At 39.9% G+C, this 24,451-nt stretch overlaps 1 long non-coding RNA gene across 1 annotated transcript in view; it reads right to left on the bottom strand.

The window, feature by feature from the left end:
• Positions 1-24,451, bottom strand: part of LOC143694097 (uncharacterized) — a 111,046-nt gene that overhangs the window by 10,595 nt on the left and 76,000 nt on the right. Inside the window, exons 3-8 of the long non-coding RNA XR_013182306.1 lie at positions 18,403-18,594; positions 15,323-15,460; positions 11,179-11,254; positions 9,781-9,913; positions 7,230-7,342; positions 3,386-3,652 (exon numbers count right to left, since the gene is read on the bottom strand). This is a non-coding gene — a long non-coding RNA (uncharacterized LOC143694097). The remainder of the gene's footprint in view (positions 1-3,385; positions 3,653-7,229; positions 7,343-9,780; positions 9,914-11,178; positions 11,255-15,322; positions 15,461-18,402; positions 18,595-24,451) is intronic.

Below are 24,451 nucleotides of genomic sequence, written 5' to 3'. Positions count from 1 at the left end.
TGGCTTATGATAATAGGCTGCTTTTCATGGACTCTAATGTTTCACACAAAAGGGAGGAGGAGGAAAAAAAAAAAAAAAAAAGAGAGGAAAATCCTTTTTTGGCCAACCCCTAATTCTTTTCCAATGGACTTAACATTTCTAAGTGGAAAGAGATATCCTTGGCTAGGCTTCCATAGCCTGAACATGGAAATAAATATAAATTTCCTGTAATGATTTGTTCCAGCACGTCCTTAAACAAATGATTGCTCTGTTTTGTTTGATAATAAGTAGATATAAATATTAAAAATGAACCAGAGACAAAATAAAATCTGCACATGATTGTATAGCAAGAGGGAAGAGAAAATCATGTTGATTGAACAGTATGGAATATAAAGAGAATAGATATTTCCATAATTTTCTTATTTGCAGTCATATGGAGAAATCCTTCAAATACAGAAGATGCCCTGTCTTTTAGATTTTGCTCCAGAGCTTGTCATTACTGAACAGTTTCCCGAATATCAAGTAAAAATAAATTTGGAAAAAAAAAAAGATTACTTCATGGTATCCACTCAAGAATTTTGCACAATAAAATGACAGTAGACTGCCATCCCCTTACATAAATATATAAACCATGCCAAGGAAAAAGAGTGTTGGTAAACATAGTAGTTAACAAACCATCTATTGTTCTGATATTCACTGAGTATCCCATAGAAATTAGGTGTATTTCTATACAACCATCACCATTTCTTTTTCCATTCAGCCCTACTAACCGGAATGTTAGGGTGGGAGTTGATTATGCAGCTTTGGCAGTGAATTGGTTTTTATCCAAACATAAAATGAGTTGTCTTGCAGAATGATAGAAGGGGATTTAACTTTGCTGAGTCAAATTTCAGTAAAGCAAACAGACCCAGAGGGTCAAATGAATTAAAGGTCCTGTGTCACTGGAACAAAACTATATTGCTAAACAAGCTTTGGATAGGGTTTGAAGTCCAAATGCTTGTTTATTCCTGTGGCAATATGGATCACAGGAAATCTTTTAAACCCTTTGTTAAACATAGAAAAATGTAAGGAAAAAAGAAGAAAAAAATATTTAGAATGCAGAAGAGTCAGGCTTTAATTTTAAAACTCCAATTTGCATTCACCGTTTGAAGTCTATGTGAGAAAAACGCCGTTGTTTAACAGGCTTAGATATAGCAAGAAAGACAAAGTATTGGGTTTTCTATTAGAGAGAAGAGAGGTATTCAGTTCACAGAGATGGGCTGGAAATTCTACTGGTGCCGTTGACAGAGCCCAGTCCTTCCCTGGAGAGGCAGGGCCATATGGGAGAGGGACAAAGACAGCCCAAGAGCTGCAGGGGAAGGGAACTCAGGCTCTCTCTCTGGTGTTGGCACTCAACAGCAAATTCATTGCTGGAGAATTTCAGGACAGCATTTTGTCTGTTGGTCACACGGAAACATGGAATTGCAGTAATGCCCTGCTGTCTCTAACACAGCTTTTTGGATGTTTGTTAACAGTGTCACAGCAGCTCTCCAAAAGACAGCTTTAGTATCTCAAGCAGATTTTTCTCAAACAGAAATCGAAGGGAAACACATGTGAAAAAGGAAAAAACAGGAGAGGGAAGGAATACAAACTAGGCTGTTGTGCATCTGCTGCCTACCTACCTTTCTGCAGTTTGGGTCAAAGTCAGCATCCTTGCAGCTCAAGATTTGGGTCACCAGAGAGTCAGAGTAGCCCACCACTCATGATTTTACTCATTAGCAAAGTTTACTGTATCAATTTTGCCCCTGTGATAGTGACAAAAAATAGTCAGGTCTTGGAGTATATATCCTCCACCCACACCAACCCCCTCTCCCAATGCAATCTTGGAATATGATCTGTCCTAAGATCAGAACACCAGGTGGGAATTGCAGGAGGAACTCTCTGGATGCTTGCCTAATTAATGCATTCCATGGGTGGGGGAGTGGTGATGGCTGTGACTGATCTTGGTGCACATGGGCCCTCAAAGGGCACAGAACGCTCCTGGAGCCTGGGCCAAATGGCAAAGTGACCTCCCGAGGCTGCAGGGCAGCTTCCAGGTGCATCCCAGCCCTGGGACACCTGCAGGGCACACCCAGCCCGAGGATGGGAACGCTCAGGTTAGGACAGGGAGATAAAATCCTGATGTAGCTCCATGGCTGCTTTGCTGCTTTGCAATCGTGCTTTGTACAAACCTGCATGATTCCAGCTGACCCTGTCTATGTTACAGCCCTTCAGACCTGCTTATATTACACACTGCATTGGCAACATTTAGATCCTATGTTAGCAAAAAATCTCACCTCATCACCCACATAATCAGTGCCATACTTACACCTGACTGAAAGTCTTCTCTCTACTACTCTGCTAGACTACTACTGAGTCTAGTCCCACTTTTTTTATCTTTACTGGACATCAATTCAGCATAGTCCTTGGTGCTTTTCACTGGGTCTTGTTTTCTTGAAGAAGCTGTCATTTTGTGTTTAATTTTCACTGATCTTTGCAAATTGTTTTATGTAACAGTCAGAGCTGCACACTGGTCACCTTGAACTACTTAGAGCATAGGCCTTGGCACAACACTATCTAATTTTTCTTGTTTGCAAGGACATTCCTTATCTTCTCTAAGGAATAAAAGTCTGTATAGTGGTCACTAAAGATATTAGAATGCTTTTTATAAGATTAAATGCATTAATACTGTTGTCCTGTCTAAACAATATGAAATGGTATCATTCAGGACTTTTTACTTGACACACATTCTCAAGGGGAGCTAGTGTAAAACAACTCAGACATCTCTGACGTGTCTGACAGGCTGTAGGGGAAAATGTGCTGTGGTTAAAAATTCTGGCATCTTCTGTGACAAAGCCTACATCTTGCAAGTTTGGTGTAAGGACTTAAAAGCTGATAGAAGACAGCTTTTGTGTCAGTGACAGGTATATGAAAAGTCATGGTGCATGTTTAATAAAGATGACTTTGATTTCAACAGAACACTTTCCTAAGAGGCCCCATTTGCTATGGATGGACATGAGCTGTAAGAGTTTAGTCAACAAAAGAAAAACAGGGGTCTGCCTTCCTTGGGTCCCAGCAACACAGATCAAGAGAACAGAGTTATTCAAATGCACTGTGAAGAGTTTCTCAGACAGAGATACTGGATACCAAACCTATTCTAGATGAGAAATGGGATCATAAGAAGGAATTGGGGAGTTAGGGCAGTCCAGCCAAGTAGATTGGAAGCAAAGAGTGTCATATTGGGGAGTGAGCAAAGAGCTAATCAGATTGGGAGATCAGGAGCTGGGATCCACTGTAGCTTCCTCTAGGAGAAGATGAGGTCTGGGATGAAGTGGGGAAAGAAAAAGAACAAGAATGGCGAGAGGCTGGAGGAGACACTGTAGGTTACCTTATATCTGGAATGTACATCCATCCAATTGCCATCCCAGCCAACAAGCAAATCCTCAGTTCATGTTTCTCACCAGTGCCCATCAGCAATCCTCTTCTGGGAGGGCTTTACTCAGAGGATGACAACCTGTGACTGGCAGTGGCACTCCATTAATTCAAGTAGCAGAAATCTGTGCTGATGCTGCAGTTGTTCATCTGCTGAGGAGAACGAGGAACCAGGATAAAATTCGTCTCTTTCCAGCTTGGTTTAATTTTTCTTCTTTTTTTTCTGCTTAAGAAAATAAATAAAGAATTTGTTAAAGAACATTACTGAGATTAAGTAAAGCAATTGAAATAGGAAAGAGAAGAATCAAATAAATTATGTTTATTCTGCTTAATTAATTTCTCCTAATGTGATATTAAGAGCTTATCTCCCCTGCTTATCCCATTTTGGTCTGATAAGTAATAAGCCCAAACTCATTTAGAGCAAAGAATATGCTAATACAGCATAAATATTTCTTCCAGTATGTGTTTTTTCATGTATTTGCTGTACAGGCTTATTTTGCCCTCTCTGTTAATACAGTAGAAAAACAAGAATGCAACTATGCAGTCAGCCTGATTTATCTGTTTTGGACATTGTGCCTGCTGCCCTTGCATTTAATCTCTCTTGTTTCTAGACTGTGCAGTCTGGTCACAGACTCTTTCCACCTCTGCGTGAGATCTAGAATATTTTGGAAGTGACTTATGGAACAATAATGCCATGGCAATTTCCTCAAATATCTCCAAAATATAAAGGACCCTTTGCTCACTCAGAGGAGTAGCTTATTGCTGCCTAAGAGGAAAATGGAAACCTAATCATATTTTTCAAAGGAAAATAGGGGCCCATATTTGTGTCTTGGCTTGCATTCCCTCTCTCTTCGAAACAAGCCTCAATGTTCCAGCTTACATAAGCTATGGCTGAACCAGCCAGATCAGCCTAGAGAAACAAGGACTCCTATCAAAACTTATTGTTTTCAGGGACAAAATTAATCCAGTATTAATCCAAGAAAATGACTGAAATTTCTGAAGATTCTTAGCTGTTCCCAGTGCTTGTGGCTGCTCTACCCAACCGATACCCCGCACAAGGGCAGAGCTGCAGCTGGAACCCAAAGGAGAAATCATTTATTAGCAGATTACAACAAAAGGTGGGCATTACTCTCTGTGGCAGGGGCTCTCAGTGTGGAGCTAGCTCTCATGGCCATAGGAGCAGGGCACAGGAGGAGGTGAGGCAGGGCAGGGCAGGCAAGAATGCCACTTGCTTAATTTTGTCCCCAGTTAGTGCTGGGAGCTTGTCTGCACCTCTTGTCAGTGCCTGGCCTGTTAGGGAATTAACTCAACCTCATTTACATCAGAGAATATTCTAACACAGTCTAAGTATGTCTTTCAGTCTATAATTGAATGCTCTAATTATATAACAAATTTGGATGTCACAATGTAGATTTGCTTCATCACAGCCGTGTTCTGGGACCCATGACCTTCATCTTGATGCTCCCACTGCATAGAGGTGGGTTACTAAAGCACATGGTCTCACCTGAGGAACAGCATGTTGTATGAGTACATGCAATGTGACACCAGTGTGAGCTATGGTTTATGTCCCCTTGCTGCTGCCAGCCTTGCAAGCAGTAGGTGATCCAGGCAGTGATATTTTAGTCTAGGTTTGGATACCAGAAAAGAAGCCTGTTCTTTGATGCACCCCTATTCAGAAAAGTGTGTAAATATGCATGAAACCTCTCTTCAGTAGGTGCTTAGAAAGAAGACACACATTTGAGACTCCCTCCTGAATAAAGTTCTTTACTTCAACCACTATATACATTTATATATGGATCTTGATGGACAAACTCCCAACATTTTATACACACACACACACATATATCTGTATTTAGTTATTTAACTTGGAGAACAAGAACAACCTCATTTTGGAAATGAGGTTAAGCCTCTGTGAAAGTAATGAAAAAATTCTCATTATGAAGACATGTAAGAAACACTTATGCTCCTTTATGGAAGCAGGTATCTAAAATAACAGCAGTCTGCACTCAAAACACAGACACAGGCTGCTGCTCAGGACAAGGAATATATATAGCTCAAGAAGGTGGAAAAATTTCACCAGCTACCATTGAGGAATCTGGGCTGTGTGTGGGCTTGATATTATGAGAAATGTAGAAGAAAGCTGGGAACAGACTGTAGAGATTTACTTTTCTAAAAAAGCATAGATTTAGTGCTTTTGTGTCAAAACTTGGCTAAATAAATGACTGGGAATTGCAGCAGAAACAATGTATCCTCAATGTATTCAATGTGCCCCCTTATTTCTACAAGTAATCACCTCAAAAAGCACACTCAGATCTAAGTTCAAACTTAATATGCAAAAAAAAAACTCGGTAGATAATGCAAATAAAAAAAGGACTGCTTATTTTATAGTTACTACTAACCTTGCAGATCAACACCAGATTGCACACCAAATATTTATTATTAAACAGCAGAACTGTCTCTAGTACAACACAGTTTGATTAAAGATCTTTCATTCAGTTTAGGTAATGAAAATAAACCATCATTGCTAATGACACCAGTAGATTCTAGATACCTTTGAAGATACATGAAAGGCAAATCCCCTTTAATCAGGGATCAAGTGATTTCCACTGGCATCACTACCTGAGTCCCACACCTGCCAAATCTTCTTGACGTGGACTTTCTCCCCAGTCCACCACAGCTGCAGCAATTACAGAGTGATGCCTCAGCAAGAGGGTTTCCCTGTTTAGATAAGTTTAGTTTAAATAAGCTGTTGTTTTACTTCAGCTCCTTGAAGTACTTGGTGCAGTGCTTTTTCCTGGACAGCAGCTACCTTTTGCATCTCTGGAGCAAGAGCATTATTTTCCTCCCTTTTGGTAAGGTTCACAACTATTACCTCCAGTGGCAAGCTAGCCAATGCAAGTTTTGCTTTGCAGAGCAAACAAAGCACTTATGGAGAATATATTGGATCCTCTTTGCAGCCCCTATGTTATTCTTGCTGTGGAAGGTAGCATCTTCCATTTCTTGCCATCATTCCTTCTTGTTTCTAGCACACACAGTTGGGATTGATCACCATCATTCCTGTCAGGTGGGTCTTCTTCACACACACTGGGTCATCTCTGGGGGATTTCCTGGGGGCTGCCACTGAGAGGATGCACAACAATTATATCCTCTGCTCCCTGCTGACTGTGGTGGAAAGTTCAGCTCTGGGCTGAGACAGAGACCAACATTCAGACTTTTTCATAGGCACTTTCTTTTTCTCAAGGCATCTAGTTTTCCTAGTATCTTTGATGTCTCTGTTCTCCAGGATCTATTTTAGCATTGTAATTACATGTAAATAATAATTCTAAACTTTTTTTTTCATCTGGAACTGAATATCTTGAATTTCCATATGCTGAAATGGGTGGTGGAAGACTCTCCTATTTTTACTGTCAGTTCTTTCCTAATTAGTCAGAAGTGGGATATGGACAGGACTGGCAAGCTGTGCTTTCCCAGAATTTGTGTTTTCTAGCATGACTTTGATGCTTGGTCTTAAGCTTTCAGGGATGTTTGCTTTGATAACTGATTTTGAATTCTGTCTGTCTTACTTCTTTTGCTAGGTTATGTATCTTCACAGTTTTTTTCAGGTCTATGGCTCAGTAACACAGTGCTACTAGCACAATTTATGCTTCCAAGCTATGTGCAATCTGCCCATATCCACGGAATGCTGCTGCTCGTGTTGCCCACACAGCAGCTATGAATGATAATGCTAAGCAGCCCCAGAAAGCAAGTGTAGCCTTGCTTCACACCAAAACTAAAAAGTTCAAAGTGAACCAGCCTCTTACTCAGATGGACTCCCAGATGCAGCCATCCACCCCTCTCTGCACGGCTGTGATGACAGAGTAAGAGCTGAGTGATGAAGTTCCACAAGGCATTCCTGAGGCCCATGTCAAGCAACCTAAAAAAATAATCAGTGAAGGTGGTGATGAGCAAAGGATGCCATTGCACATGTTCTTTCAGGATGCTCCTTTGCATGAATATCTAGTTTTCTGGGCCTGAGTCCAGAGAGGTTGCTCTCCTCCAATTCTGTCATGTCATCTTGCATGGTATTCCACTGCAAATGACCTCCCCTATAGCATAGGGCAGAGAGACACTTTCCCAGTCTCACATTTTAATATTTTAACAACTCCGTGTTTTCTCTTGTACAAATTTGGCATTTTTTCCTAGTTTTTTTCCAACAACTTTTTAAATTTTACTTCTGCAATGATACAATGGTCTCTTAGCATTTCTACTACAACCAAAATGTCTTTCAATGCATTTTTGCTGCTACCTACTGGACTACAGCTTGCTTTTTTGATGTCATCACCGCACCAACAGCAATCTCTTTTTAAAGAGATTCACATCATCTCATGTTACAGAATCTCATGTCAAAGTAGGACTAACTTTCTGCTGCTGACTTCTTTAAAATGCTTTTGCTGGTCCATATTATATCTATTGTACATATTTCCCTATCTTTGCTTTTGATCAGTCCACTTCCTGTTTAAACTACCCACACAGGATTTTTGTAACTTGGTAAACAAGATCTGTGGTTTCCTACCAGGGCAGGAGTTTCAATTTCAAGTTTTAGGTATTTGATACATCTCAGTTCATCTTTCCTTTGCATCTTTACAAAGGACATTATTTTATTTGTTTACTCTCACTTTCCTTCCTGTAATTGCACACTTTTCATTGTCTCAGCAATGTGGAAGATCAGACAGCTACAGGAGCAGGGTAGCACCACAGACCTCCTGGCCCTGGCACAGTGGAAGCCATGGGAGAGATAAACTCAAGGCAAAAACAAAAGTGAACACATAATGTCTGGTCACTCTGACCCCTCTTACAAGAGAAGGTGTAACAAGGACATCGCTGGCGCAAAAAAACGTAACGGGGACTTGATCACTGAAAGGATTGTGTTGCTAAGGGAACAGAGGCAAAGGGGTCCTAGTGGAACGTTTTGCATGGACATTAGAGAACTATAAATACTGGTGATTAGTGTAATAAACTGGCTTTGCTTGCACAGCATGGTCTGTGTCCCTTCAATCACCACACAGCACTACAGAATTGTTTTTTCCGAGTTTTTTTTTCTTTATGATACACCCTTTTTGGGCTTACCTGATTCGTTCTGCCCATCCTTCCCAGACTCTTCTGCTTGGCATTACCAAGACCATCACAGATACCATCAGTTATATAGAACATCTGACCCTGCAGGGTGTTTGTGTCAGTATCTATTTCTGAGTCTTTTTGCCATCTGGCAAGACCCACATGTTTAAGCCAGCAAGGTGCTTAAAAATATGTCAAACAACAAGTACAGATCAGTCTGTCTCCCACCATATTAGTAGATCTTTCACACTCAAACTATTTTAACACAAGGCCTAGGTAGGCTATGTGACCCCAAGTGTGCTTGACTAAAAAAAGGTTGCTAACCTATAAGTGACAATACAAGAACTTAGGCCAAGCAAGATATAGAAAAAAAAAGCTGAAACAAGAACAGAAGTGAAATTGTTGAGCTGGCAGCAGTCACTTGCGGACTCATGGAAAAATTAACAACTGAAATAACTCTAAAACTCTGAGAAAAAAAATAAAAATAGAATACAGCAACTCAGCAAAACTGAGGATCATCCTATTGCAAGGAGCAATGGAGTCTGGCACTTTCCTGTGTGATTGCCATCTGCCTGACCAGCAGAAATGCAGTGGTTACCTGCATCAGGGGTGGTGAGGGTATTAATGCTTAGGCTAATAGCACATTACTCACAGCCATTTATTGTGTGTACAGTCCAACAAATAGCATAATTGCTCCATACTCATAAATTGTGTTTGTGATCTTGCTTTGAGCCTCCATGCAGAGGAAAAGACACCCATATAAAAGTGAACAAAAATGCTGAGAGGGTTATACTACACCATTTCTCTATTTCTTGATTGCTGTATTCATCTTTGTTATGAAAACAAATAGGCTGAGTTTTGCTATTTCTTAATTCCTACTATGAAGGCCATTTTTGGAAGGCCATTCTGGTGTTTTTCTCCACATTTCTCTGTCATAGCCAATATTGTGCAACCTTTGTTTTGGCATGCGGGGTGCCATGCATTGCTCAGATCACCTGTTTGGTTGGCACACTTCCTTCTTCTCCATCCTAGCTGCCAGATGACAGCCTGCCTTCCTGGAGTGACTCAGCCTGCAAGCTGGTGGCTTACCTGTCACTGCCCTGTCATCCACACGTGGATATGTGTCAAGGCAGGATGTGGGTGGAGATGGAAGCACAGCCCAATTAGAGAATGAAGAATGCAGGTGGGAATGCATGAAATTAATATTGGTAGAGTGGGAACTCTGGCTTTCTTCCTAAAATCTTAAACTCTGTTTACCTCTTAAGATGACTTCCAGCAGAGCAAAGAATTGGGCTGGTCCTGCAATCAAGGAATTTGGTGTTCACAGGTATATAATAGATTCAGGCAATATTCTCTGTCATCCATTAGCTGAAGAAGCTACCCACCAAAGCTGGAAAGAAGCAAAAAAAATAGCTAGGAACAAATGTAAATAAAAGTTCTTTTTTGAAGCTGAAATAAGTTGTTGTTTTACTTCAGCTTAACAAGACTTAAAAAAAGAAAAATTAAACAGTGGTGGGAGCATCAAGGTTTGAGTAAAAATGCTGAAGAAGATGGAGGGATGAGAAAAACTTATAGAAGCTTATAGAAGCTCCTTGCTGTCCTGTAGCAAGGTCAGCAGTAATTCTACAGGCTCATCAAGGAGACAGTTGTCTTGGCTTTGGGGGAGGAAGGAAGGGTGAGTCTGCTGTCCTGTACATTTTTGCTGTGTGAGCAGCCCTCAGTGACTGGCCAACACCTGATGATCTGCCCAGCAACACGACCCCGGCAGCCTGCCAGCACTTGGTGATTGAGTCCAGCAGCAGCACTGAAAACTTTCCTTCTCCATTGGTGAATGGACCAGCACATGTGTGACCTCCCCAGGCTTAATGCAGTCAACAAAATACTTCTGGTGCACACACAGTTGTTTATCAAGCCATGCAAACCTGCAGTGCTGCTGTCACCTCAAAGCAGCAGAGGTAATTTTAACACACCCTGATCTTTCCTGGAAGTCAAGGGAAATCAAGTTCCAATTGAAATTTGGGCATAAGGGTAAATGTCTGCCAAACCACCACCTGATGCCTAGTTTCTATTTTCTGGTTTACAAATGTTAAAAAAATCCTTCAGTTGCGAAACTACCCAAACTCTCTTGCAACATGAGTAGGACCTTTGTTTCCTCAGGTGTAATATGGCAAAGAAAATGCATGAGTTGTGAATAGATGACTTCATATAGCTTTCAGGGCTAAAAAAGATGACTTTTCTATGCTCACAATTAATCTTACCCTCCTCAATTCCCCTCATTAATTGTCACTGCAAATGAGCAGCTTCCTAGAGAAGAACAAGACCCAAATAACTGTTGCAGCTGAAGGAATGGGGACTGCAGCTCAACTTCTCCAGCCTGAGAGCTGTATTGATACGAAGCAGCTAACACTGATCCACTGATCACAAAGCCCACAGGTAGTCCAGACAACCTGCCCTTTTTCCCACAAAACTGGCTGGAGTTGGAGAAGGAGCTGGGACAACTAGGAGGATGACGTAGACACAAGTCATGAACCCAAGGAAACCACATTCCCATGGTTCCAATACTGTACTACAAATACATGTGTTAACTACCAGCGGTGTCACCTGATGGGAGCATATCAAACCAATATTTAAGAAAAAAATAATGCAATCACTCACCAAGCTAGTGAATCCTATTGACATCATATGTGGGGGTTTTGAACACATTTTGAAGGAAGTAATTATTGATAGGTGGCTAAACGGGAGAAGAGATTAAAATGCATTGATGACTTGAAAAAAATAGATTATGCTACAAATAATTTTCTTCAATAAAAATGGAGACAAACATGCTTTCAGGATACTGGAAAAAATAACCTTTAGTATAAATCAAGCCCTAATGAAATTGTTAAATGATGTTTATATAATTATGTCACATTTGACATGGTGTGTGCTCAATACACACTATGGTGATACGTAACATCATTTAGGAATGCATAACAGATAATCAGCAAAAAATCGATCAGTAAGTAGGGCTGACCATTATCCCTCTTCCTACTTACACTCTCAAGTCTTCCAAAGACAATGTTTGACTATGATAAGATTTATAGTTAGATTTCTTAGCTAAATTGTGATTGAACTGTGTGATATATACAAAGGCTCATGTGATGGGACTACATAAACCTGTGAAAAATATGGGCCCAGTGAAGTTGAGGAGGGGGAGAACACCTAAGAAATTAGGATATAGCCCCAGGAAATGGGTGAAGGATATGAAGAGGAGAATGTTCCTTGTTAAGGAACTGGAAAGGGAATTCAAACACAAGAAAATTGGAGTGATGCAGGCCTGAGAGGATCCTCTGCAGCAAGGATATCACATCTGACTCAAGTGCTCCAGTGTATTATCACCACTGCCCTGGTTATTGGCATGGGAGCTCAAAGTGAATTGCCACTTAACCAAACCAAACCTACACTCAGCTGCTGTCTTCTGTCTAAGAGGGAGGGGGTGTTACATCCTTTGGTAGGAACAACATGACTTGTGGTTTGCACAGTGTACCCCAAGTTCAGACAGGTGGTGTAAAAACTGAAAACAAAGCCCTTTCAGCCCTTAGAGATTCGATGTAGGAACATAAATTTACCCATTTTTCTGGACAGCTGTTCCCAGACTTCCTCCTCCTACATCCTTTATGAAACCTCCAAAATGCCAGAAACAGTGACACAGATTCAGTGCATTGTATTCCTTCTTCTGAACAAAGCTCTCCCATCTGCTTTCCTGATTTTCTAGGTGATAACTTAATGACTGCCACTGGTACTTCCTGGGATTACATGGTTGGGCTTTTCCACAATGCTTCTATCAACTCATGCCCTTCTTCTGAGAAAAAAAGTTCTAGATTTAGGTTAAACCATCCTGATAAAAATGAACAGTTACCCCCAGCATGGCTCTGTGAATTGAATAGGCTGAATTGAGATGTGTTTTCTTCATAAAAGGTATCACTGCAGTAAGAAAAGCCCACTGATCTCTTAGGAAGAATTAATTAGGCAGAAAAGAGATACTGAAAGAACCTGAGCTAAATTGGTGAAAATAGGAAAAAAAAGACACAGCGGTGGCTGGGAAGTGAGGTAGTTAAGAGGAAAGAAAGTAACAATGAGTTGACCAAGGGGAGAAAGTATATGATGCATTATTTCATACAACATCATTGACAAAGTATGTCAATATCAGCAGATTCCTTGCTGGATCTGTGGCAGCCCTGCAGCTCCATCCTTCCAGCCCATGGTGGGGGAGCTGCAGCCAGCTTTGTTTCACTCACAGAGTGAGGAGCTGCATCGTGGGGCCCTTGTTAAAGTCCTAGAGTGGTTTAAGCAGCTTAAACTGCTTTATAAGCTTACAGTATCTAAGCCTTCAAAGCTGCTTAAAGCTATTTAAGCCGCTTAAGACACTTTAGTCTGTGGCGTGTGCAATGGGGCTGTACCAACACCCTGGTCTGCAAAGCAGAGTCCACCTTCATATTTACAGTCCCAGCAATGAAATCACCTCACTGGGGCTGCCCTGAGCAAGCTCAGCTCAGCTGAGTTCTCTCCTCTTGGGTCATAGAATCACAAAAGAACTCAGTTTGGAAGAGACCTTTAAAGGTCATCTACCCCAACCACCACTGTCCAATTGTCCCTCCCTGTACTTCGGGATTAAGGCTGCCCTTGACACCTGACATGTTTGTACCAGGGTCTTTGAAATTCCACAAGTTTTTTACTGCTGTGGATCCACAGGTGGGGTGTCTAATGATATACCTGATGCAAGGCACATGTATTCTGTCAGTATTTACCCATTTGCACAGCAAAATTCACGAGCTCCAGTGGCTTTCTTATAAGAGAGAAAGTTCTTGTGCAGTACGAAATCCTTATTCTGGTGTCTAAATGTCCTGTATAGTTTTAAAATAACAAAAGAACCAGTGGATATTTGCTGAAGCATCTTGGGTTTGTTGTTGCTGAAATGGCTCCCGGGGTATTAAAGAGTCTTTTTTCCCAGCCCCGCGACCAAAGAAGTTGAGATTCTTTGGCTCTGGTTTTCAAGGCTCTTTATTTGCTCTCACCTATTACATTCTTTTTCTGACCCACTGAGGTCTGTCTGGCAGGTTGGCTCATGGCACACTGACCGCCCTCAGGGTGGTGTTATCTTTTTATACTAAGAACTACGTGTACTTTATTTACAATAATTTTCCAATACTTATCACCTATGTTAGACAGGCTCTCTCTACTCTAAACCAATCCACAAGTGCCACCATCACAGCAGAAGATGGAGGCTAAGAAGAAGAAGAAGAAGAAGGACAGGACATGCCCAGATTCCTCCATCTTGCCTCTTGAACCCCCATTCTAAAAACCCCAAAATTCTACTTTTTCACCCTGTGATAAATTCACTATCATTCTATTCAAACTCTTGTGGCTTGTAAATCTTTGCACAAAGTTGGTAACTTTTTCCATGGGCTAAAATCAAAGGCACAGGTGTTTTTGACTCTGTGCCAAGGTCTCTGAGCCCCCTGCCAGGGTCTCAAGTCCTCCAGGGCAGCCAGAGGAATGTCCTGGGTTCCAACAGAAGTATAGCCTGTAAACACTGAAATGAAATACTTATAAATTTCTGGGAAGTCATAACCCTGATGCTATCTTTGAGGATCTTCTTTTGCTAGATTAAAATAAAAATGGTGACTGAAAACTCTTCCAGTTTACAGTCATATTTTGGTTAACACTACAGTCCACTCTGATGAGCACAGATTTCTCTAGAAGACATTTTTGAACCAGTTATTTTCATATTAAGTAGTGACTAGAATTTGTCAGAAGTTTTATATGGGTTTGAATTTCTAACAAAGAGTATATTTTCTGAAAAAACTTAGCTTTAAATAGTAGAAAAATGATTTAGAAAACTAAATGGGTTTGCTCAGTTTTCCTTTGTGAGTATGATTTTAAAGAGATTTATTTTGAGCTAACACAAAAAATATCATATTGAAGAATGCTATTTTACTTGTACAGTAATTCTGGTTGGCATTTTCTTGTGTATATGAGGGTTCTGTGCTCCCCTAGCTAAGATATACACGCACACATACACATACACATGTGTGGTGCACAATGACTGCAACATTTTGGGTTTTGGATGTTGAAATGCTCAGTTATAATTCAAGCCCTTAAAACTTTCCAACCTTTTCAAAACACTTACTTTTTTTTTCTCATTCCCATTCTTCCAATTTTCCAAAATAGAAAAATGTCCTAAAACTTCGAATAGAAAGAACTACTAAAACAGAATTTCTCTCAGGTTGAGAAGCCTGCACTTGTTAGTTTTACTGATGTCTATATCTGTGCTGTTGTTTTGCAGACCCACTGACATGAAAACAAGATATTGTCCTTTTCCATTGGCAAAGATTATTTGATCTGTGTTTGTTCTGGATATGTTTGTTTAATTCCTCATTTGAGCACTATCATAAATGATTAGGTCATTACTGCCCTGGGAAAAGAGCTAGTTTAATAATTAACTTGTGCTTGCAAAGCTCTTCAACAGCTGAGAGAAATACAGTAGCTTGCACATGAATCATCGAAGTGCAGATTTGGATAGAATCTCAAGGGCTTATGTAGTTTGTTATTCCTCAACATTTTTAATCAAAGCTGTACCAAGCCTTCCTGAGGTAAAATAAAAACAAACCAAAAACCCCACAACACAAAATCAAAGGAAAGATGTTAAAAAAATACTAAAGAACAGCCTCTGCAATATTCCATAACAGCAATTGAATATGCTCAGAACCACACATGGAATTTTCAAATGCTTTCTTAGTGAAAATATGTTATGGATTACCTTGTGATAATTTGTATGCTCTGTCACAGCTCCAGTGATCTCAGCCACCTGCTACTAAACATGCACCTGGGCCATCTCCTAGCTTCAAAGTCCACAACTGTCTTGATAAGTGCAGATGGCAGTCCCTCTGATTTGTATCTAAAATCAATAATGGCAAGTATTATACAACCTTCTTGGGCAATATATTCCAGCAGTAATCTTTTCTTCTAGTTAGAATGGGTTACTGTCTTATTTATTGTAGTGTAGCTGAAAAAGGTTTCCTTGACATTCTGTGTGTCATTAGTGGGCATCAAAAACCACAAAACTACCCTCTTTGTGTAGCCTTTTATGTACTTAAAGACTGTTGAACGCCATATAACCATTATTACTATTATTATTATTATTATTATTGATTAAAACAAAACAAGAATTTGCAACCTTGCTTTATGTATCCAATTTTCCAATCTTCATCCTTGTTGATCTCTGGACTGCCTCCAGTTGATCTACATCTTTCTGAAATTATGGTGCCTCAGAGTAAAACAGTATTTTAGCTGAGGCCTCACCAGTGCCCAGAAGAGCATGCTAATTATCTCATCTTACATACACTGTCATGAGCAGACAATTCAAGAAAATCTAGAATTACATTTATCTCTTTTCCTCAACAGCATCACACTGTTGGCTCACTCATGGCTCTCATTAATCACTAGATCTTTATCTGCTGTGGCATTTTGTAGTTATGCTTTTGATTTCATCCTTCCAAACGTAGCCCTCTGCGATCGCCTTTGTTCAAAATTTTCATGTTGGATTTCACAACTTACCAGGATATTTTTGAATTCTAATTCTGTCCTTGAGCACATTCTGCAAATCTTTACATATTGTCACCTACCAAGCTTATAGGCATATAATTATTTCTAATTCTGTCATCTAAATCTTCATTGAAATGTTAACAGAAGCCTATCCATTAGGAGCTGTGCAAGACATCTCCATGTGCAGCTACCAACCACCATGCATTAGGTTTACTTTTTACAGTGGATTGAATTAGGAGTGATTTCAAATGGAACAGCTTTCCCCAGTTCATTTATGAGCATGCAGGATGATGTCAAAAGTCTTACTCAGGTCAAGATACATCTTGGGTCTCACATACAGTCATTTGAACTGCTTTTCTTTATCTTTTGGACCAGTTGTCTTATTCAAGAAGGAACTTAGATTAGTTTGACAAATTCATGTTGGATGCTTCTTATCACCTTCTCATGGTGTGTATGAATTTACTTCTCAATAATTTGTCTCACTATCTTTCTCAGTATTGACATTAGGCAGAGTACTCTGTAATTCCCTAGGTTCTTCCTTTCCCCTTTTTAAAAGCAGGAATGGTTATAACCCTGCAAACAGCCAACAACTTCTTAATTGTGTCAAAATCTAAGCCTGCTATGAATGCCAAATTTAAGGAAAAAAAACCTCAATAAATTTTTCTTTTCTTTTTTTTAAAACCTAGGTGCCATGATGGGAAGAATTAAGGAAGAGCAAGGCTTTAAATCAAGTGCATGTTTGGTTTAAAATAATGTGCTAAATGTATATTATAATGTCAGATTTCTGCTAATTACCAAAAATCTTAAGTATAATGCTGACTGTATTTCCTTCTTAGGGTACCTAGTTGCTGTAGGCCCTGGTGATTTATCCAGTCCTTCAGGAACTTTCAGAGAGAAGTCAAGAGCCCAGTAGTTATTAAGTGAATTTCAGCAAGCACTAGAGACTTGCATACATCTCACTCATTCAAACATTCTTTTACTTGTTTTTTTCCTATTCTGGCATATATCCTTCTGTTAAAAAAAATATAGCACTGTTAAGTACCTATTATTCATGCTTATGTGCATGTGAAGAAAGTAGCAAAATTAATAAAACCTTCCCTCAGCTCTGTGTTTGTTATTTGTGCCTCTGCCCTTCTCTTCCTCTAACTTCTTGGTATTTATAGAATCTCTCTTTCTTCCATTTTATGCTCCAGGAAAGTTGTAACTCATTCTGCAACTGATTCTTTCTACTTTTATCCCTAGATTTTTTAGCCAGTGCTTTGTTACCCATCTCACTTATATGCTTTGAGATTCAGAATAACAGACCACCACTTTGTCATCAAGCAGGATTGTCTTTATAAAACTCACGTGAGTATTTACATATTTCTTCTGTGTACAAGTTTTAGGATCAATTAGACAGCCAGCCAGTAGGAGAGAGAAAGTAACCACACAAAAACAAGAAAAGTAGAGCTGATGTTTCTAGCTCTTATCATTCATCCCACACACATTCACAGCCCAGTTTTCTGGACTGTACATCAAAGCACAGGTATTTATGGCTGGACTTACCCTTTGGTATGTGCTTTCCCATGGGAGAAGAGCTGTTAATCAAGGTCAGGGTTGCCCAAGCAGGCCACTGCTTCTACAATAGGCCCTTGATTTCACTCTTTGTAGGATTTCCTTTTTGATATTCAAGTCACTGGAGGATTCCTTATGCAGATATGCTGGTCTATCTTACCTGCCTTTCATGTCAGGATGGTTTGCTGGTGCACCTACAGCATGGTTTCACTTACAGGTTTATTTTCCTAATAATTTCTTCACATGGGACAGTTCCTAGCAGCACCCTGATTTGCTGTGATGAACAGTGGTCAGGTTTTTTATTAGCTTCATTTAAAACCAAAACCAAACCAGTGTGTTTCACCTGACAGTTTTCACATGAGAAAAATAATAGGTTTAAAATAGATAATATGTAGCTCTAAGCAACTTAATTATATCTCATTTTAAAAAATTACTTTGCCAATGAAAAAAGGCATGTCAGGGCTTCAGCATGATGATTTATGATTCTGTCATAATGACAGATGTTCTTCATGCATCTCAAACATTGTAATCTGGGATCAATGTGCTTTTTTTTCATGTTTGCTGGTAAAAAGAAATGCACTACATAAATACATTATTATTTGTCTTCAAGTCCTTGTTCTGCATTAGCTTGGGAAATTGGTTTGGTTCTGAGATGAGTTCTATAGTAAAGCCACTGTAATAGTGATAGTGTACCACAAAAGCAGCACTGCAGTTGGACATTTACCCTTGCTGGACACTCACCAGGCTGATATGCTCAAATCCAGGGAGGATCTGGCATGCTGCTGTGCTCCCCTGAGCCTTGGCAGACTTCAGCCAGGGTATCCAGCTTCTCGGTTCATCCTGCAGACTGAGATTCCTGATCTTAAGCCCCCCTTGTCTGCATTCAGGATTTATTCCCCATACTCCTTGGCTGCTGAGAGGCAGAATTTGAGCCTAGTGGGAGAGACAATCAGTGGAGCATGAACGGAGAAAGGCATTAACTCACAGAGGAAGAGAAGTGACAAACTGAACCAAAAAAGGAGCTTCTTTCTGCCACTCCCCACCTCACACATTGCAGTTCAATAATCCTCCATCTCTAGCTCTTTCTTAGGTAGAATTGTTCTTGGATCCCATGTTTCTGCTTAGAGAACTGCTGAGAGATGCTGAAGGACCACAACTTTAGTTCAATAAAGCAGTGGAGTGACAGAGACAGGAATATCTGTACACATCTTTTTTTAAGTTTTGATGTTGCAGTGAAATTACAGCAAAGTTCTCTACCAGTCCATCTTAGGGATTGTACTTCTGTGGCCACACTGGTCACAGCTTGTGGGATAAACATAACTGAGGTTCAGAGCTTCTACAAACCATATCTCACCTTGCTGCAACAGCTTCTATGGGTTTCTTATTGTGAGGGTATTTCTCTGCAGTCCAGATTCTGCTACAGTTGCCTTTATTGGTTAGTCTTGCTCAGCTACAGGTTCTCAGAAAAAGGTGCAGAGAACCATCTTCCACAAAATGAAGAAGTTACAGGAAAACCCCTTTTGCCAGATATGATTTTATGGCCTATCTTCAGTAGGAAAAAATGTGTGATTAGCTATAGATTCACCCTTAAAAACATAGTGAAATACTGCATCAAAGAATATTCGTTAACAGTGAACTCGCTTGGCTGGTGCCATTTTTATGAGCTTTTTGATAAGATAGGCTTGGGGAAGAATCAAATACAGAGAATGTCTGCACTGAAAAGAAAAGGGTGTTAATTCATCTTTCAGATCCCTACTTTTCACAAATGAGGTAAGAAACAGGTGCAATCATCAACAGGCAAGGCAAACCCTACATTTAAGACTGCTTTCATGATTATTACCAACAGAGGATGACATTGCTACGTTCTGGGGTTTCCTGAAAGCTGCATCACATATTAAACTAACCCAAGCCTGTACTGCTAGTTTTACTACATGAGTAGTAGGATGCATGGTAAGTAAAAGGAGATCTACTCTAGAAGATCTCTAAAGCCTCCACAAAGATGAAATTTCATTAACAAAGGGTGTAGTTTGGACAGGGTCCCAAGAGAAACAAACTGAACTGTGTGTGCTAAGGGATGCTGAGATTCAGGCTAGTCTGGGAGCTAGAGAAGCACAAGAGTGGATCTCCACTTCTGCTGAAAACCCCTGACCCTCATCTCAACCAGCTCCCCAGCTTCCAGATCACAGCTGGTGCACAGGACACAGGTACAGAGCAAGGGCAGGAAGTCTGTTCCCAGCTGTATCTGCTCATCTGGCCATGGTTTGAGATACCCAACCACAGGCTAAACTTAGCAATACAAGCACATGAAAGAAAATTGCTCACATGAAAGCTAAAAAGGGCACATTTTCAAGGTGGTATGGCCTGTCCATGTCAGTTCTGCAGAGCTTCACATACTGCAAGGTTGAGGGCTCAGACTATTCTTTAGGGTTTAGGAAATCAACAAAAGTTAATCTTAAGACAAATGACATGCAAATAATTCACCATTATGGTGCAAATACAGAAATCAAGTTTCACACTTGGTTACTATTTTCTTACTTCCTCAGGGCTGCAGATCTTTCATTTGGTCTTTAAAAAAAGAAGCATATTACATTGCTCAAATCAATGCATTTTTCAGCTACTACACAAAGTTATTTGGGGTTGAAATATTTACAACATGGCAGAAAAGCAAAGTATGAATACAGTTTTTTGTATTATTGCAAAGCTGTTCTGCTAACAAAATGTTCTTTTTAGCTTTCTCCATTTTGCAGAAAGTCAGAAACAATAGCAGTAATCATATTATTTCTTTTAAATCATATGCCTTTCAATAAAACCCTTAAGGAAAAGAAAATTCTTGGTCATGATCATGAAGAGACATATTCATGCACTTCTAAGGTACAGTCATTCTGTTAACTTTAGTAATTTACTTCATAGCAATAGGGTCGTTTTGAAGGAAATACCCAGACTGTGCCCATAAAACCACATATTAACTGGTTTCTCAAAATGATGTTGGTGTGCACAAAGCAGATTCCTGTTGCATGAAACCAGAACTCTACAGCATTCCAACTCAATGGAGTAATTGGTCCTAAATCCTCATGTGGACCTGCCACGACAAGAAGGTCCAGTATGTGGTTAAGGTGCAGGCATCCCCCAAAGCTGTCAGACCCTGCAGAGTGGTCTCAAAGCCTGAGGGAAGCTGCACAGTGGGGTACTGCATATGTCTTCCTCTTTGCTGCCAACTGCCCTTCCTCAATCAATTTAGCAGTGTCTATCCTTCCTGCTTTATCCCCAGTAACCAAATTTCGGAACTAAAACCTTTCCTTTCTCATTTTCCCTGCCTTTTGCTGCTGAATCCATCTTTTTTGCATTATCTTTCTTTCCCCCACACTTCAATCTCTGCTACCACACTGGAAGCACCCTCGTACACCTGCCAAAACACTCAGGTGATTGCAGACTGCAGCCCCAGAGAAATTACATTTCCAACGAACGTGTACCATGATAGAAAGATGAGTTTTTCAAGGGGCAGGATAACCCAGTGGCACTCAGAGGTGGAGCAAAGCCTTATGTGTGTAGTTGTAGCTGCAGTACGCTGGAAGTACAAGAATAAGATAAGAATCTTATCAAGGCTTCTCTTTCTCAAGTCTTGAGATGAAAGCCTTGAAGAGCTCAGATGTCACCCATAGCATTACTAAGGACAAAATCTCCAAATCCTCTTGCCCTGTGGTGTACCTGCTCTCCTCAAAGGAATTAGTGACCAAGGAGTAATGGTCAGAGGCTGCAAGACTAAAGGATGGCACACATTTGGACATGGCTCTGGGTTCTGAAATCTCATCTGAGGATGGTGAAAATATGACACCAACTTACAGAAGAGGACCTTGATGATGCTCTTCAGCATCCAAAAGTCCTGCACCCACCTTAGGTTATCCTGTCTGTCACAATCAGCATAGTCCCAATTGTTAACATTTATTTTAAAATTTGTATCCTATAATCAGAAAACGCTGCAGCATTTGAGTCTCAACAAATATCATGGAAGGACAGTGGCAATTTTATGCTCTTCCAGACCAACATTATTGAACTGCTCAAACATGATCTTCACAAAGCATTGCAAACACTCCTAGTAAAACACTGCCACTACAATATTTGGTCAGACCCATGACTGGCCAGGTCCAATAGGTAGTCTCAGAGCACACCAATGCCAAATATCCATGAGTAAGTCTCGTGACTCAACTGTTATTTTCAATAATTGGGGGTGGCTGAATATACACTATTGGAATTTAGTCAGGCAGTGATGATGATCTAGTATTTCTCCATGAAGTTGTTAGTTCTGATGCAATTAAAATGTTAACCATATGTGCATTCCTTTTTAATTACATGTTTAACCCAATAACGTATTGAAACAACTAAAACTGAGAAAATAGCTTAAATTTTTAAAAAATCTTTTGAACTCTAAGGATGCTAATCTAGGAAGATTACTCACCATCTTCCTCAATCATTTCCATGTTTGCTTGCTTTCTGGAGAAGTGTACATAAGCACTCACTAGAAATACTACAGCCTACTTCAGTCCTGCTCTAAGAGAATCCTCCAGTGAGACTTTGCTACAAATGCAAAAAAAATCAGACAGAAGTTGTCTAACTGAGATAATGTTGCAATTCTTTACACCACTCAGGATTGATAAGAAATCGGGTGCCTTTTATTGTCAAATAATCCTAAATATGTGATATAGGAAAAAGATTTTTTATAAATTTCAAAATATTAAGTGGACTTCATCTCTTTTTCTCACCTTCATAATTTTTTGATTGTGAATAGAGGCTCATTGCATACTAGTGGAAATGCAAACACTTTGAGATAATTAGTGTAATTTTGCAGACTGGCTTCCTTTTGAGGTCTCTTCATTAACCCATCAGCCACAGCCAGCCTCTGCACATCCCGTGCCCCTCATCAAAATGTGTTTTCCTCAGCCTGCAGCCCAGCACCTACAGCTCATTCTCCTGGGGTATTATGCATCTCCTCAGCAGCCTCTTTGTATGCGCTGCCCATATCTACACCAAGCCGCTCCCTCTGTACCCTTTTCTTTTTCATCCTTTGTTGAAGCCTGCATTTATTTTCAAAGACTCCTCTACTCAGCCTTTTATGTGCAGTGCTTTAAATCCTTTTATTCCCCTGAGCATTCCCAGCTATCCATTCTTTCGCAGAGAGGGAGGTGGATCTTCCTTGAAGTCATTGTTCAGGGAAAGAAGACTAGGCTCCATTATTTGATTGATTTCACAAGTCATTTAAATGAATGGTATGTAGGCACAACTAGCAAATGCTTGTTAAAATGGTTAATTTGATCATTTCTTTTCTGTGATAGCGGGAGAACAAAAAAATTACAAAATGAGTAGCTGAGCAAAATGGCAAGAATTATGTTTTGTCCTTTGAAATAATATTAAATGACAACATAAATCCTGTAGAAATACTTATGGGATATTACTATATCTATGAAGAGTTCATTATATCTTACATTATTAGAATGAAAGACAAAGAAATGAGTGAATATATTATGATGTTAAAGCTGCACTAATTTTTATTTAAGCAATCGCATTACTAGCAGTGCAGTGTGCCAGAAAAATTACTGGTTCAGTGACAAAAATCCTTTTCTATTACAAAGCCCCTTTTAGGTAATTAGCAACAGGACAGAAAATAAAATATAAAATATCTTTAAATGTAGGAAAAATGGGAAATTATTCTGATTATCTAAATTTGCTTTAAGCATTTGCTTGTATGATAAAATCACTATAATGATATATCTAACTTAGTGGTCTTCACACAGAAAAGGTTGAACACTTAAGCAGAGTAATAAGACAAGAAAGACAAAGCTTTTGAAACAAAATCTTGCTATGATCTGCCACACTTATGTACTGTTTCAGTCAATACCAGAAATTTTGTAATTACTGAGAGGAAAAAAAAGGTTTTTTTCATTAAAAATAAAACTGTCTACCATCAACTTATTAAAAACATGAACAGCTTCCTTGTTTATAGCTGAAAGATGTTAGGAAAAGTGATCAGGTTAAGTTTCTATTCCCAAATATCGGGATGTGATTTCTGATGGCTTTATTGGGGGTTGCACCTGTAATCTGTGAATGGAGAGAAAAATATGGACATGGAAACAAGAGACTTCAGAGTGATGTCTGACAGTGTCTGAAACCAAGCCTGTGACAATTGCTGAAAGTATGGTTGGAACTCACACCACTAAATTTTGCCAGGTGAGTGCACTGATGACAGGTATCCTGTGTTTGCAGACCTCATTCAGCCATAAATGTGTTCTTTAATAGCAGAGCCTTAGTCTTAATTCTGGAATTTCCTATTTCCTAATTTTCCTCAGCATTTGTTAACCTCCAGCCCTGGTCCCAAGCTTGCATCTCTTTGCTCAAATAGAGCAAAGGAGCTGCAGTAACTCACAACTCCTGCCTGGCCAAGTACTCCCCAGCACAATGCAGATGCATTATAGCCAGCACTTTGCTGCCTATTTTTTTGCTATTTTAATTTATTTTATGCTATTATTGCCAAACCCTTTGGCAGCTCCAGTCCTAGGGGTGCCACAGGGGTGCCACCTGTGCAGAAATCCCAGCTGCCAAAAGGCCTCTAGAAGCCAAGGGAAAAGGAATAACATTGCTTTAAGGACTACATTAAAAAGTTTTTGAGGTCTTATTGCAGTTGGCCATTGGACTACATTGCCATAAGGCACTGCCTTTAGTGGCACAAGCATGGTTCCCATGAGGGGCTGTTTCTCCTTGGTGGTTAGCCCTTCAATTGTGTATTCTGTCTGGCAATAAC

The sequence above is a fragment of the Agelaius phoeniceus genome, chromosome 5, assembly GCF_051311805.1.
Source record: "Agelaius phoeniceus isolate bAgePho1 chromosome 5, bAgePho1.hap1, whole genome shotgun sequence".
Taxonomy (NCBI): domain Eukaryota; kingdom Metazoa; phylum Chordata; class Aves; order Passeriformes; family Icteridae; genus Agelaius; species Agelaius phoeniceus.
The sequence above is the reverse complement of the archived record's forward strand: the minus strand, read 5'-3'. Positions and strand labels throughout refer to the sequence as shown.